Source organism: Barbatula barbatula, assembly GCF_947034865.1.
Source record: "Barbatula barbatula genome assembly, chromosome: 24".
Classification (NCBI taxonomy): Eukaryota; Metazoa; Chordata; class Actinopteri; order Cypriniformes; family Nemacheilidae; genus Barbatula; species Barbatula barbatula.
This window is the reverse complement of record NC_136787.1, coordinates 19,417,654-19,431,290: the sequence shown is the minus strand read 5'-3', so window position 1 is coordinate 19,431,290 and position 13,637 is coordinate 19,417,654.

Sequence of the window (13,637 nt, the reverse complement as noted above, 5' to 3'; positions counted from 1 at the left end):
TGTCGAAGCCGACAGATGGGGTTCGCCCTTGAGAACCAATCGTCTCTGACTATTTTGAAAAGGCCAATGAAATTGGCGAATGAAATTTGCATGCCGGGCTCCGCCCCCGGATATCCGGGTATAAAAGGGGAGCCGGCGTGCTCATTCATTCACCTTTTGTTCTTCGGAGCCTTCGCATCTGATGACATTCTTCGAATTGCCGATTTCTACGACGCGGTGCAGCGGAGATTCCCCTGGGCGTCCTGGCAGTTCCTGAGGTATTTTTCTAAAAGAGCAATTTCCTCAGCGTGGCATTGCCCGCTGATCTCTTGGGTGCAGTACACTCATCGAGGACGGGGACGGACACGGTGGTTGCCGCAAGTGTTCGGGGGTCCGATCACTGTGGCAGCCTCGTGGATTCGTCCTGCCCGCACGGCGCGCGGATGGCTATTCAGACGTTGCGTCACTGCGCGCGGATGGCTAGTCAGACGTTGCGTCACTGCGGGCGGACGGCTATTCAGACGTTGCGTCACGTTGGCTACGTTCTGTCAAGAGCAAGCCACCACCTCGTTTGCTTCCCGTTCTGTGACCGCAGCGGCTACGGCCCTGCCGTCAGCGGCGGCGAGCAGCGAGGGTGATGTGGGGATTATCGTGAGCGTTAATCCGTCAGCCGGTCGGCTCGCGGACCGCTCGCGCCCCGTCTCGCTTGTTTAGCAGGTCCCCAAGGATGGTCCTAACCCATCTTATTCCTCAGCCACGCGCTCGGACACGAGCCGTGGAGATGAGGTGTCTCTTGCAACATCGGAGCGCGACCTGCTGGCATCAGACTCTGGCGATTCCCTGAAGCTCCCTCCCTCGGGAGGTCGAGCACAGGTGAGAGCAGACGTCAAGATGTCAGCCATGCTCGCTCGGACCGCCGTGAGCGTCGGGTTGCGGTGCAGCCCTGGTGCTCGCGGCTGGGTACTCGCACATTGGGCCCGGCTCAAGTGCCAAGTTTTACCGAGCTGCATAAGGAGTTCAGTAAGACCTGGAGCGTCCCTTTCGGCGCGCTTCCGTCTAGCTGACTCTATCGCCCTCTCTTCCCTCGGGGCGGGGAGGCAGCTAGGGACTATGTCAATGCACCCTGGGTGGAGCATGCAGTCGCGGGTATCCGCAGACGGCGGCCACCTGGGGGGCTTGACCTAGACTCACCGTCCAGGGCATGTAAGGTCTCAACATCTCTGGTGTTGAGGCTGGCAGTGCCGTGGACCAAGCTGCCTCCACTCTTACGCATGGCCTTCCTGCAGGCCAGGGCGCTAAAGAGAGCCCCACGGGGTAAGACCGACCCAAGTAGTGCCGCCGCCGACTGGCCCTCCGGGGACCGCGGTGGCAGCGCAGGCTGGGTCGGACGATGTCCACATCAGTGGCCCGGAAAGATGCCTCGGACCCAATCTTGCGCAGGGGGGCGATGTCGAGAAAGGCCACTTTCCCGACTCCCCTCTCGCAAGGTCGGCTGATTGGTGGCGCTGTCAAGGACTGCTCCAGCAGCCTTTTGACAGTGTAGAAACAGACCGGCCTGCTGTGACCCGGCCGCCTTTCGGCCGTCGAGGTCTCGCACGTGGTCTGCCCCCAGCAGCCCTGGCCTTCTCCAGCGTCGACTCCGGTTCTGGTGCCCCCGCAGGTGGCCCCCCGGAGGAGGACGTCAAGAGAAGGACCACCTAGAGAGATTGAACCATCGGGCCCGACCCAGCCTGGGTTGCTGGATGGTCGGACTGGGGCGGTCCCTGCCGCGTCCCAAACACCTTCTGGGCCCCTTCGGGGGCCTAGTGCCCGCCTTCTCACAAGGAGAGGTCTCTCTCTGGGTCCCACTTGCAGCCGCTCTCACCCTCTGAAAGATGGTGTTCGGCAACTCGACGTTGCGTCGTGGCGGCACGCAATGACGAGTATAAAGCAGCCCTCAGCACTCTCGCTTCGACGGTGCGTCGAGCTGCGCCATCGCCTGGCAGGTGATTTAGCGGAGCCGTTCCCCCCGGGGAGAACAGCACTGCTAGTCATTGAACCAACCCCCGCGGGTTGATGAAGTAGATCGCAGCCCCCCCTGTGAGGTCTCTGGGTGCTTGGTTAGCATTTCAAACCATCACGGTGGCTGGGAGTGTGGTCCGTCTCGGCATTCGATCCAGCTCGCCAGACCTCCGCCGGACTTCAGGCATCCTCTTACCTCAGCAGAGGCAGGGATGTTCCTGTGCTCCAGGCCGGGGCTGCCACCCCTCTGGCGAAGGCGATCGAACCGTCCCCTCGGCCGAGATGTCCAGTGGCTTCGACAGCCGCACTTCATCATCCCCAAAACCAGGGGTCGCTGCATACCTTGAGCAGCACCTTGCAAGGGTGCCGTTCGGGAGGCGCAGAAGCGCGTCCTGGTGTCTGTCAGACGCCAGGAGTGGTTCATGACAACTGACCGCATACTCTCATGTACAGTTCCCTCGGCACTGTCGAGGGGCTGGCATGTCAGTAAACGGGTCAGCCGGGAAAAAGAGAGCAGCTCTCCCTGGCGCGGAGCTCCCCCTTTTTCCTGGTAGAGAACTCAACACTGTCTCCATGACGGCGTGCTCGCTCACGAGCACGCACAGTCAGTGCTGAGCTGCTTGAACTTTCAGGCAGCAGCCAGCGGTCCCCTGAAATCAGTTTCAGAGGCTCCTGGGCATGGTGTCCTCGGGGGTGGCCTGTCCCCCTCGGGTTGACGCACATGGGACCGCGACAGCACTGACTACAGAGATGAGTTCCCTGGAGAGCGTGGCGCACCGGCAGTAGGCGTATCGTCATTACACCTGCTACCGTCGCATCCTAACCCCGAGCAGGTCTTGAGGCCGGTCGTGGAACGACAGACGCCTCCCTACGGGGTGCGGGTGCGGTGTGCAATGGGCGCGCAGTGTCGGGTCGCTGGACGGGCCCCCGCCTGCGTTGGCAGATCACTGCCTTCAAGTTGCTAGCTGTCCTGCTTGCACTGATGAGGCTCCGGCCTCTCGTGCAGAGCCAGCATACTGGCCCGGACAGCACGACCGGCGTAGCGTACTAAACCTCAGGGTGGCACTCGCTCGCTGCAGTCATCGCAACTCGCCCAAAACGCCTCCTCCCGTGGAGACAGCAGGTGGCAAAGCCCCTGCAGGTCACATGCCCACCGGGCGTCCTGAACCAGACAGCCAAGCGCTCTCTCGTCAGTTGACACCCCGTGGGAAGTGATGACTCCACCCCTGCGGGCTGGCCTGGGTGTGGTTTGGGCGGGCACAGGGGGACCTGTCGCCTCCCTGAACACCACCCAGTACCGCTGGGCATTCCTTGGACGAGGACCCCCTCGACACGGAGGCCCTAGCGCGCAGCCTCCAGTGGAGACAGCAGGTGGCAAAGCCCCTGCAGGTCACATGACCACCGGATGTCCTGAACCAGACAGCCAAGCGCTCTCTCGTCAGTTGACGCCTCGTGGGAAGTGACGACTCCACCACTGCGGCCGGCTTGGGTGTGGTTTGGGCGGGCACAGGTGGACCTGTTGCCTCCCTGAACACCCCCCAGTGCCGCTGGGCACTCCCTGGTCGAGGCTCCCCCCTCGACACGGAGGCCCTAGCGCGCAGCTGGCCGCGGGACAAGCGGAACTACGCTTCCCCCCAGTGAGCTTCATTGCGCAGGTCCTGTGCAAGGTCTGGGAAGGGAGTATCAAGTGCTGCTAGTTGCGCCTTACGGGCCCAACTACACTTGGTCCTCGGAGCTAATACTCCTGACGACAACTCCCCCTGGCCAAATCCCCTGGCGAAGGGCCTACTCGCAGGGGATGGACACGTTGTGGCGTTCGAGCCGGACCTCTGGGTCTGGCTCCTGGATGGGACGAGGAGTTCCTGGATGACCTACCCCCCCTCAGTGGTGGAGACTGTCACTCAGGCAAGGGCCATGCCCACAAGGCTGGATGCCTTTAAGTGGCGCCCCTTCTCGTCCTGGTGCTCTTCTCGAGGAGAAGACCCGCGGAATTGCTCGCTCAGGAACGTGCTGTCCTATTGCAGGGGAGGCTGGGGAGTAATCTCCCCTTCCACATTGGAACGTGGGTACCCGCTGTCGCGGTTATCACGTACCAGTTGCTGGTGAGCCTCTGGGGCGGCATGACCTGATTATTAGGTTCCTCTAGGGCGCGAGGGGCTAAGGCCTCGTCCGCGCCCCGTACCCTCTTGGGACCTTAAGGTGGACCTTTGGGTCCCCTTTTTTCGGGCCCTGCCGAGAGCCCCTTCCTCGTTCTGCGAGGGGGATTGGCTCTCCTGCTGGGGCTCGAGTCCATCCAGAGGGTGAGGCACCTGCAAGCATTCCGTGTCCACCGATTGCCAAATTTCAGGCCCGGTGACTCTCACGTGATCCTGAGACCCCGGCCGACTTACGTGCCCAAAGTTCCGCCGCCCCCCTTTGGGACTAGGTGGTGAACTTGCAGGCGCTCCCACACCGGGAGAAAGACCCAACCTGTACGTGGGGTGTCCAGTAAGCGCATTGCGCCTCTACTCGAACCACACTGAGGGCTTCAAGGCCCTGAGCAGCTCTTGTCTGTTATGGAGGTCAGCAACGGGAGTGCTGTATCCGAGGAGAGTTGTAGCGCTGGGTCGCACACGCCGTCACTACGGCGTGCCGATCCTAGCCCGTGCCCATTTGAGTGACGGTACACTCCGCTCGGGGTGTGACCTCCTCGTGGGCATCGGCTTAGTGCGCCTCTCTGGCAGACATCTGTAGAGCTGCGGGTTGGGCTACGCTATACCTCGCAGAGGCTTACAACCTCCGTGGGGAGTCGGCAGCTCGAGTCTTGCCAGCAGGTGAGACCAGCAGTCGTGGGGCGTACGCCTGCGCATAGCGCCATTCCCCTTCTGAGGTGGACCAGTGCGCTATGGGCTGCCTCCCTTCTTTCCCCAAGGGTGAAGAATAGGCAGTCCGTCCATCCATCAATAGCACTCAGGGCGGCGGGCTCGGCGGAGCAGCCCTGCCGCCTATGGCCGGGTATCAAGCTGAGTTATTACATATAGCTCTAACCGGACCTAGTGCCCCACACGTAGTAACCCCCCACTAGGGTGGTTCCGTCTGAGATGTCGTCATGAGATGGTTCCCCGCGTGGCAACCCATGACCTCCCCAGGTGGACATCCACCTTGCGGCATTCCGCACATACCTCCCATGAGTTCTCCCCTATTTGGTGAGACCATGTTGGTGTCTCCACTGTATTCCCCCCTAGGGTGGGAAGTGGTCTCCGTAGCGCACGTCCTCATTGAAGGAACAGCGCTTACCCAGTAGCCCTACGACTGGATGGCCCTCGCCAATGGGGCCGTCTGAGTTGGCAGAGGGCAGGGGCTACTCATCTTTGCCAAAAGCTCTGGGAGCCCCTGCCTGCCCACTGGAAGGTTACAAATTTCGCGATAGCGCTCACGTGTGGCTCGCCCAGGCCGGTCAACGTCGCTTCGCTAGAGATCGTGACGCGGCTAGTGCCGTGGCGTTTTCCATAGGAACCCCATCTGTCGGCTTCGACACAACGTCGAGAGACCGACAGAAAGGGAACGTCCCGGTTACGTATGTAACCTCTGTTCCCTGATGGAGGGAACAAGACGTTGTGTCCTTCTTGCCACGACAATAGCCGTCCGCTGCAGCAGTCACGAGATGCTCTCAGGCTCCTCAGCACAAAAGGTGAATGAATGAGCACGCCGGCTCCCCTTTTATACCCGGATATCCGGGGGCGGAGCCCGGCATGCAAATTTCATTCGCCAATTTCATTGGCCTTTTCAAAATAGTCAGAGACGATTGGTTCTCAAGGGCGAACCCCATCTGTCGGCTTCGACACAACGTCTTGTTCCCTCCATCAGGGAACAGAGGTTACATACGTAACCGGGACGTTTGTGTTTTATGTCCTTTCACAAACATGAATCAGTGATGAAGAAAGTGACTGGAATTGATTCGTTCATAGAAAGTGTTTACGTTGTGTTCGTCTGATGAAGTATCATGCTGGATGATTGAGATGTTTTATTCAGACTTTCCTTCACATGCGTGTCATGTGTTTATGAGATTTCAGCTGTGGATGTTTGGAGACTTTGTAGATATAAGAAGTAATGTTTCTTTAAGGACCCAAAAATTCTTCTTCTAAGGTGTCACAGTGAAGAAGTGCTTTTATGTTGTAGGAGTGTAGAGAAGATTGTGAATGACACTGAACTCATATCTTCTGATGACCTGTAGAATGATGATGTTTAAAATGTCAAGTACGTTTCATGACTAGATTTCTCTGTGTTACTGTAGGGGGTGTTTGGCTTATAAAGCCCTGTGACATTAAAGAGTTTAAAGGTACGCTGTATTCTAGTGTTCTTGTAAAAATGTTTTTAAATGCATTTTCTCTTCTTGGAAATGAAGCAAAAAATATGAATATGTCATGTTGTTCTTATACTTCGTACAGTATATAGAAATGTTTGTTTCTCCAGTGCCACCTCAAGTAGCACATCATGGATTTCATGTAAATGATGAAAGCTTTGAACATTTAAGATTCATTCTGTTGAATATCATGTGTACTGAAGTATAATAATGGCCAAGGCACTAAATCTCCTTTTTTCATAGTAACCTCTCATGCAAACTGATTTGTCCCCGTGACTTTTACATGTCTGCAGTGAGATGATGAGGTTCATGTACACACACACACACACACACACACACAACGATTTAACTCAAACATAAGTATTTATTTAAAAAAACAAAACAATAGCTATACATAATAACCAAAAAAAGGTGTAGGCTGAAGCCTCTGCTTATTAAGCCTACCCTTTATACATCATTATCAATCAATTTAGCATAAAAAAAAAATTCCACAGGTATTAATTAATACAAGACAAGAGAAAAAATAAATAAATAAAACAACATGTTACACATTTCGGATACTATATTAAGTACATAAAGAAAAAACGTTATACACATTGAATTAAATAATTATTTACCAACTTATTTTAGAAAAATTTCTTGAATTTATAAAGTGAATTACACAATTTTAGATCCTTATGCAAATTATTCCATAGATTTACCCCTTTGACAGTTATGCATCTATTTTTTGTATTAGTTCTTGCCCTTATTTTTTTTAAACATATGTATTCCTCTTAGTTTATACTGGCTTTCTCTTATTTCAAACAGCCTCTGGATACAGTTTGGAAGCAAATTATAATAAACCTTATACATTGTCTGTACAGTATAGAAATTTACCAAATCGTCAAATTTTAAAGCTTTTAAATTACTAAACAATTTATTTGTTGGTTCGTGATAGTCAACGTGTTTTATAATCCTTATTGCTCTTTTTTATAACATATATTGGATATATAGTGGTTTTATATGTATTTCCCCAAACCTCCACACAATAGGTCATGTATGGAACTATGAGGGCACAATACAAAATATATGATGAATTTTCATTTAGAATATGTTTAGTTTTATGTAATATTGCAATGGATTGTGACATTTTTCTTTTTACATGAATAATATGTGGTTTCCAAGATAATTTATGATCTATTTTAACGCCTAGAAATTTATTTTCATATACTCTATCTATTTCCTCATTGTTAATCCTAATTTTAACTTTATTACTCTTTCGATTACCAAATATTATGAACTTTGTTTTTCTTAAATTCAGTGACAATTTATTATCATTATATCATTTTTTTAAGATCATCAATTCAAGTTCTATTGTATTCAGAAGCTGTTCCAAATTTTTCCCTGAACAATATAAGTTTGTGTCATCAGCAAACAAAACCATTTTTAATATTTTCGACACTTTACAAATATCATTTATATACAGTACAAACATTAAGGGGCCTAACACCGAACCCTGTGGAACTCCACAAGTGACTTTCATTAAATCTGATCTACCATCATTTATTTGTACAAATTGATATCTCTCAAGGTAACTTTTTAACCAAGAATAGGCTTTGCCTCTTATACCATATCTTTCCAGTTTCCTCATTAATAGGCCATGGTCAATAGTGTCAAAAGCTTTTTTTAAATCCAGGAACAGCCCCACAATATATTCATTATTATCCATTGAAGTGGAAATCTCTTCCACCATTTCCATCACTGCCATTGAGGTTGACCTATTTGCTCTAAAGCCATACTGATGTTCACTTAATAGTTTATGTTTGTCTATGAGGTTAAGCCTACGCACAAATAGTTTCTCTAAAATTTAAATATCATAACATATCACATATCACATATCACATATCACATCATATCATATCATATCATATCAAATCATATCATGTCATATCATAGTCACGAAACAGGTAGGTGAGAGAACATGTCACATATCATATCATATCATATCATATCATATCATATCATATCATATCATATCATATATCACATATCATATCATATCACATATCACATATCACATATCATATATCACATATCACATCACATATCAGATCACCGTATCATATCATATCATATCATATCATATCATATCATATCATATCATATCATATCATATCATATCATATCATATCATATATCATATATCATATATCATATATCATATATCATATATCATATCATATCATATCATATCATATCATATCATATCATATCATATCATATCATATCATATATCATATATCATATATCATATCATATCATATATCATGTCATGTCATGTCATGTCATGTCATGTCATGTCATGTCATGTCATGTCATGTCATGTGTCATGTGTCATGTGTCATGTGTCATGTGTCATGTGTCATGTGTCATGTGTCATGTGTCATGTGTCATGTGTCATGTGTCATATATCATTATTATTAAATGTATTGATAGTTACAGAATAAGATCTTAATCAGATACTTCCCATGATTCCTTGAGCTTGCTTCTTCATTCATCTGCCACCTATAGAAGGAAGATACTAAAGATGCACTTTAATTTAAAAAACACAAACATGTTCACAGTTAAAGCACATTAATAGAAAACCATGTATACTTTCAAATTGAGTCATGTTTATTCACATGAATTTCAACGGTCTACAGTTCTGAACTAATATATTTAATAAATTCATGTGAAATTTAGATCTGAATTCATGAAGTTCTGCTCAACACTTCCATTGAAGATAAATATGCACTTGAACTCTTCTCCGTTTCTACTTTCCTCCTTTGACATCTGTCTTCTTTTAATGTTTTCCTTCATTCATTTGTTCTTTGTTAATGTCCGGTCGGCCTGTGCTGAATTTTCTCACACTGCGGTGAGATGTCAAAATGTTCATTGCCATGTGAAATTAAACCATCATGCGACTCACTTTTTATTTTAAATTGTTATTTTAAAAGATTTTAAATGTGTGCTTGTAGTTTAGTTTTGCTTTTTGCATCTCCTTAGATTTCTTAACATTGACTTCAATACATGATGAGTAGAAATGCAAATATATTATCAAACATATCCAGATGGTGGATTCGCATTGTTAAGAGAGAAATCTGCATTCTGTATTTGTACAAACAATGGCTAGTTTTATTTCACATTTAGGGCCGTTGTTTTAATATGAAAAGCTTTTTACGTTATACCTCTAAATGTTATATTGGCATATATGTACAAACTGTAGCTTTTATGTATGAATTATTCTTATATTGATGAATAAGTGATCACACACACACACTCACAGGATTATGTCTGAATCTCCTGACCACACAATACGTTGTCATAATGAATGTTTCTTCTTTCTCGGATGGACTGATGGACCGTTATTTTTAGCCATGTGTTGTTTTAGGGTTCACGTGTTCACTAAGCATCCATACACACAATTCGCTAAATTATGAATGAACACACAAAAATAATTTTTCACTTTACAATTATTATTACTTCTATAATTTGATTTTAGAGACGGTTTCATGTTTGGTCAAAATGCATTTAGATTCTTTAACACTGACCTCCAACATCTCTGAGTTAAGATTAACACATTTCCAAGTTGTAAATTCTGTTGCTTAAAGAACTAAATAAAAAATGAATTGTTAAATAGAACACAGTACAAGATTGATCACATAAAAAAGAACTAAATAAAGCTATGATTTGGTGATATAAAGAAGTCTCAGACTTCAGACTATACGACCCAGTTCAGCTGAACTGAACATTACATTTGATAATGAGACCAACATCTAAATCAATCAATCTGATCACAAACAACATCTCTGTTCCTCTGAGTTCTGTCCCGTCCTGACTCGTGCTTCTCACACTCGCTGAAATGACTTCTAATAAGAATGATACGTTACACCTGACGTTCTGAATGAGATATCAGAGATGACACACAATGAAGCCTAAAGAAGCCTCCATTTTCCCACCTGCTGTCTTCAGATGAACAGAAGAGCCTTATTTTCACTACATGCATGCTCATTAAACACATGTGTCATGGTCTCATGTCATCCGTGTCTTACTATTATGTCAAATGAGGTAGTAGATGGAACAGAGAGATGATGAAAGGATTTTGAGAGAATTACCCTCACGCCAAACTTACAGACGCTTTCTAATTGCAGTAATGTTTTCTGTTCTTTTCATGAGAGGACCACAGTGTGTCAGATCAACCTCTCTCGCCCTCTCTCTCTCTCTCTCTCTCTCTCTCTCTCTCTCTCTCAGATTTCTACAAACCAGAAATGTATTAATTTACTCATTTTACCACACCAACCATTTTTCATTCATTTTGAATGTGATAGAAATGTATTATTAGTCATCTCTGTTATTATATATCTCACGATGAATAGTTACAAAAAGAAGTAAATGGTAACACTTTACAATAAGGTGCTATTTGTTAACAGTAGTAAATGCATTACATTTACAGTTAAATTTAAATGCAAAATAGGCCAATGAATATCAATCAAACTGCTGTTGGTTTGTTTTGATTTGTGCCATAACAACTCAATAAATCAATAACAATACAAACATGTTAACATAATAAAAAAACATGATTTTTGAAAATCTTTGACAAGGGAGTCATCTCATTTTGGAACCAAACTCTTCATTTATTAATCCTTGTTAATGTTAGTTCATGTCAATACAATTATTCATGTTAGTTCATGGTGCATTCGATAATGTTATCAGACACAATGATTGATTTAAAAAAATGAAGTCCTGTAAATGTTGAAATGAACATGAACTAAGATGAATAAATGCTGTAGAAGTATTGATCATGGATCATGTTAGCTAATGCATTAACGAATTGTTAACAAATAGCACCTTTATAGTAAAGTGTAACCAAATCATCTTTCATTTTCTGTCACGTTATTCTTTAAACCCAGTTGACTTTTCTTTCTTTCTTTCTTCTGTGAAGCACAAAAGACGTCTGACAGCTCCAGTATTCATTCACAGAGAAACAGTGTAAGTCATTGGTGACTGAGGCTGTCAGTTCCTGTAACGTTCTGTCTGACATCTTGTTTTGTGTTGAACGGAGGAAAGAAGATCGCAGGCATGAGGAACATGAATGACAGATTTGTCTTGTTTTTGGGGGGACTGTGACGGGTGCAGGGGAGTACACGTGTGGAGAAAACTCTGTGATTTTTATTGTTGATAATCAATATTGATATCATCAGTTGTCACATTTCTGATGATTGTCACCTGTTTAATATATTGATATCGGACACTGAGGGTCCCACCCGCCCTCCCCCTCTCCAGTGAGACTTTGATGTGAAGATGCGGTGACAGGCTTGGCCTTTCTCTCTTTCCTGAGGCTTGTTGCAGGCCGTGGCCAAAAGGTTTTGTGGCAAAAGGACTGTGAGAGTCCTGTGTGTGTCCCCCTCCGCCCGGCTCTACCCCTCTGGTTCCCATCCGCTTCCGAAGCCCTGAACGGGCCGAGCGGAGAGCTCGAAACCCCCCAGCACACCCTAATGAGAGCGGCGGGGACAATGCTGGTATTGTTTAGTAGCTCAGTGGAAGAACAATGGCTGTTTACTCAAGCAGTTGTTGAAGCCGTTGATTACTGTTGGGTTTCCTAATTAACTCTGTTCCTCACCCGGACACAATGAGCTCTTTGACTGGACCACCCTGACCCCTCTTCCCCTCTCTCTCCATTCACACCGCTAACATTGAACTCTGCTATAGGACCCGAGAGAGAGCACTGGAGATACGTGCACTTCATAAATATATTAACACTTGACAAAGAACTCTTCTCTTCTGTTTGAATCACTTAGTGATTTACTGAACAATTAAACACATCATTCTTGTTAAAATGAGAAAATATTTACAGACTAAAACGTTATTGCTCGTGGGTTTTCTGTCATAGCTGAGGAGATTTGTTTCATTTAAGTATCAGTTTGATGTTTCTCTCAGGAGGAAATGAGAGTCTGGAGGTGTAAATGAATGTAGATTATACAGGTCAAATTAGTAAATGTGATGAGAAATGTTGGAGTTGATATTGACATCTTCAATAATATTGACTTCTGAGCTCAGTTTGACACATTGTTGACATCTCTTTTTATAAACGCTAATGACAAACACATTTCTGACTCTTTTCCTCTTCGTGAAAAATATCTGAGACGCAGATGAGTTTCTGTTTGCTCTCTGTTTAATCTCATTGATGTTTATAAGACATAACTATTATTAAAGAGATCTCATTTTATAGAAAGTGCTGAACAGAAGTGTGTAATCCCAGCGTAACAAGAGTTCATGTGTTAAATGTATTTGATTATATTTAATAAGCAACTATACTGTTCTAGTTTTGAAGGAACTGATTTGACGCCATTGAATCTGAAGTTTTATTTCTAATTATATTCTACACAGTCTTCTACAGTCACATACTTTATAGATTCTCTGTCTTCATCTGTTTGATAGAGTTAAAATCACAGTTCTGAAATCAGTTCAGTCTATTGAACGCTGCAGGTCATGTTGCTGATAATCCGTTACTTTTCTTTTTTGACGCATGCATATTTTTCAAGCGCATGTGTTCAGTTAGTGATTTAGATGCAGACGTTCACATATCACATTTCGGTAACACTTTACATTAAGGTATCCTTTATGAAGCATTTATAAATGTGTTCATTAATGATTAATAAGTCATTTACAAATGCATTATAAAGCAGTTATAACAGCATGAATAAAAAGGGGGATTCTAACAAAATACCTGTCAATTATAAGCAGGTATAAGAAAAACAACACAACACCCTTCAGTGTCCATCTGACAGACTATATTACAAACAACATCAAGATAATAATCAATCTGCTTTTCAGTCAAATAAATGATGAATAAATACATTAATTAAGCATTTATAACATGCGAGTTAAACATTGCTCACTATTTGACAGGTATTTCATTAGAATCCCTCTTTTTATTCATGCAGTTATAACTGCTTCATAATGCATTTCTAAATGACTTATTAATCATTAATGAACACATTTATAAATGCTTTATAAAGGGTAGATTAATGTAAAGTGTTACCCACATTTCAAATGTAAATCCCGGTTAAAATGTATGTCTGAGGAGCGGTTTTATACACCGGCACATGAAAACATCATGCACAACATAACATTCATCATAAAATCGTAGAAATAAAACACACATGTGAAACACGGCCGCATGTCTGCAGTCGGTCCATCTGCCTCACGAGCGCTTCAGAATGAGTTCGGTGCAGATTAATAAATCATTAAGATGGTGCTGGTTCACACGCTCTCTGAACGCTGTGTGTCTGCTGCC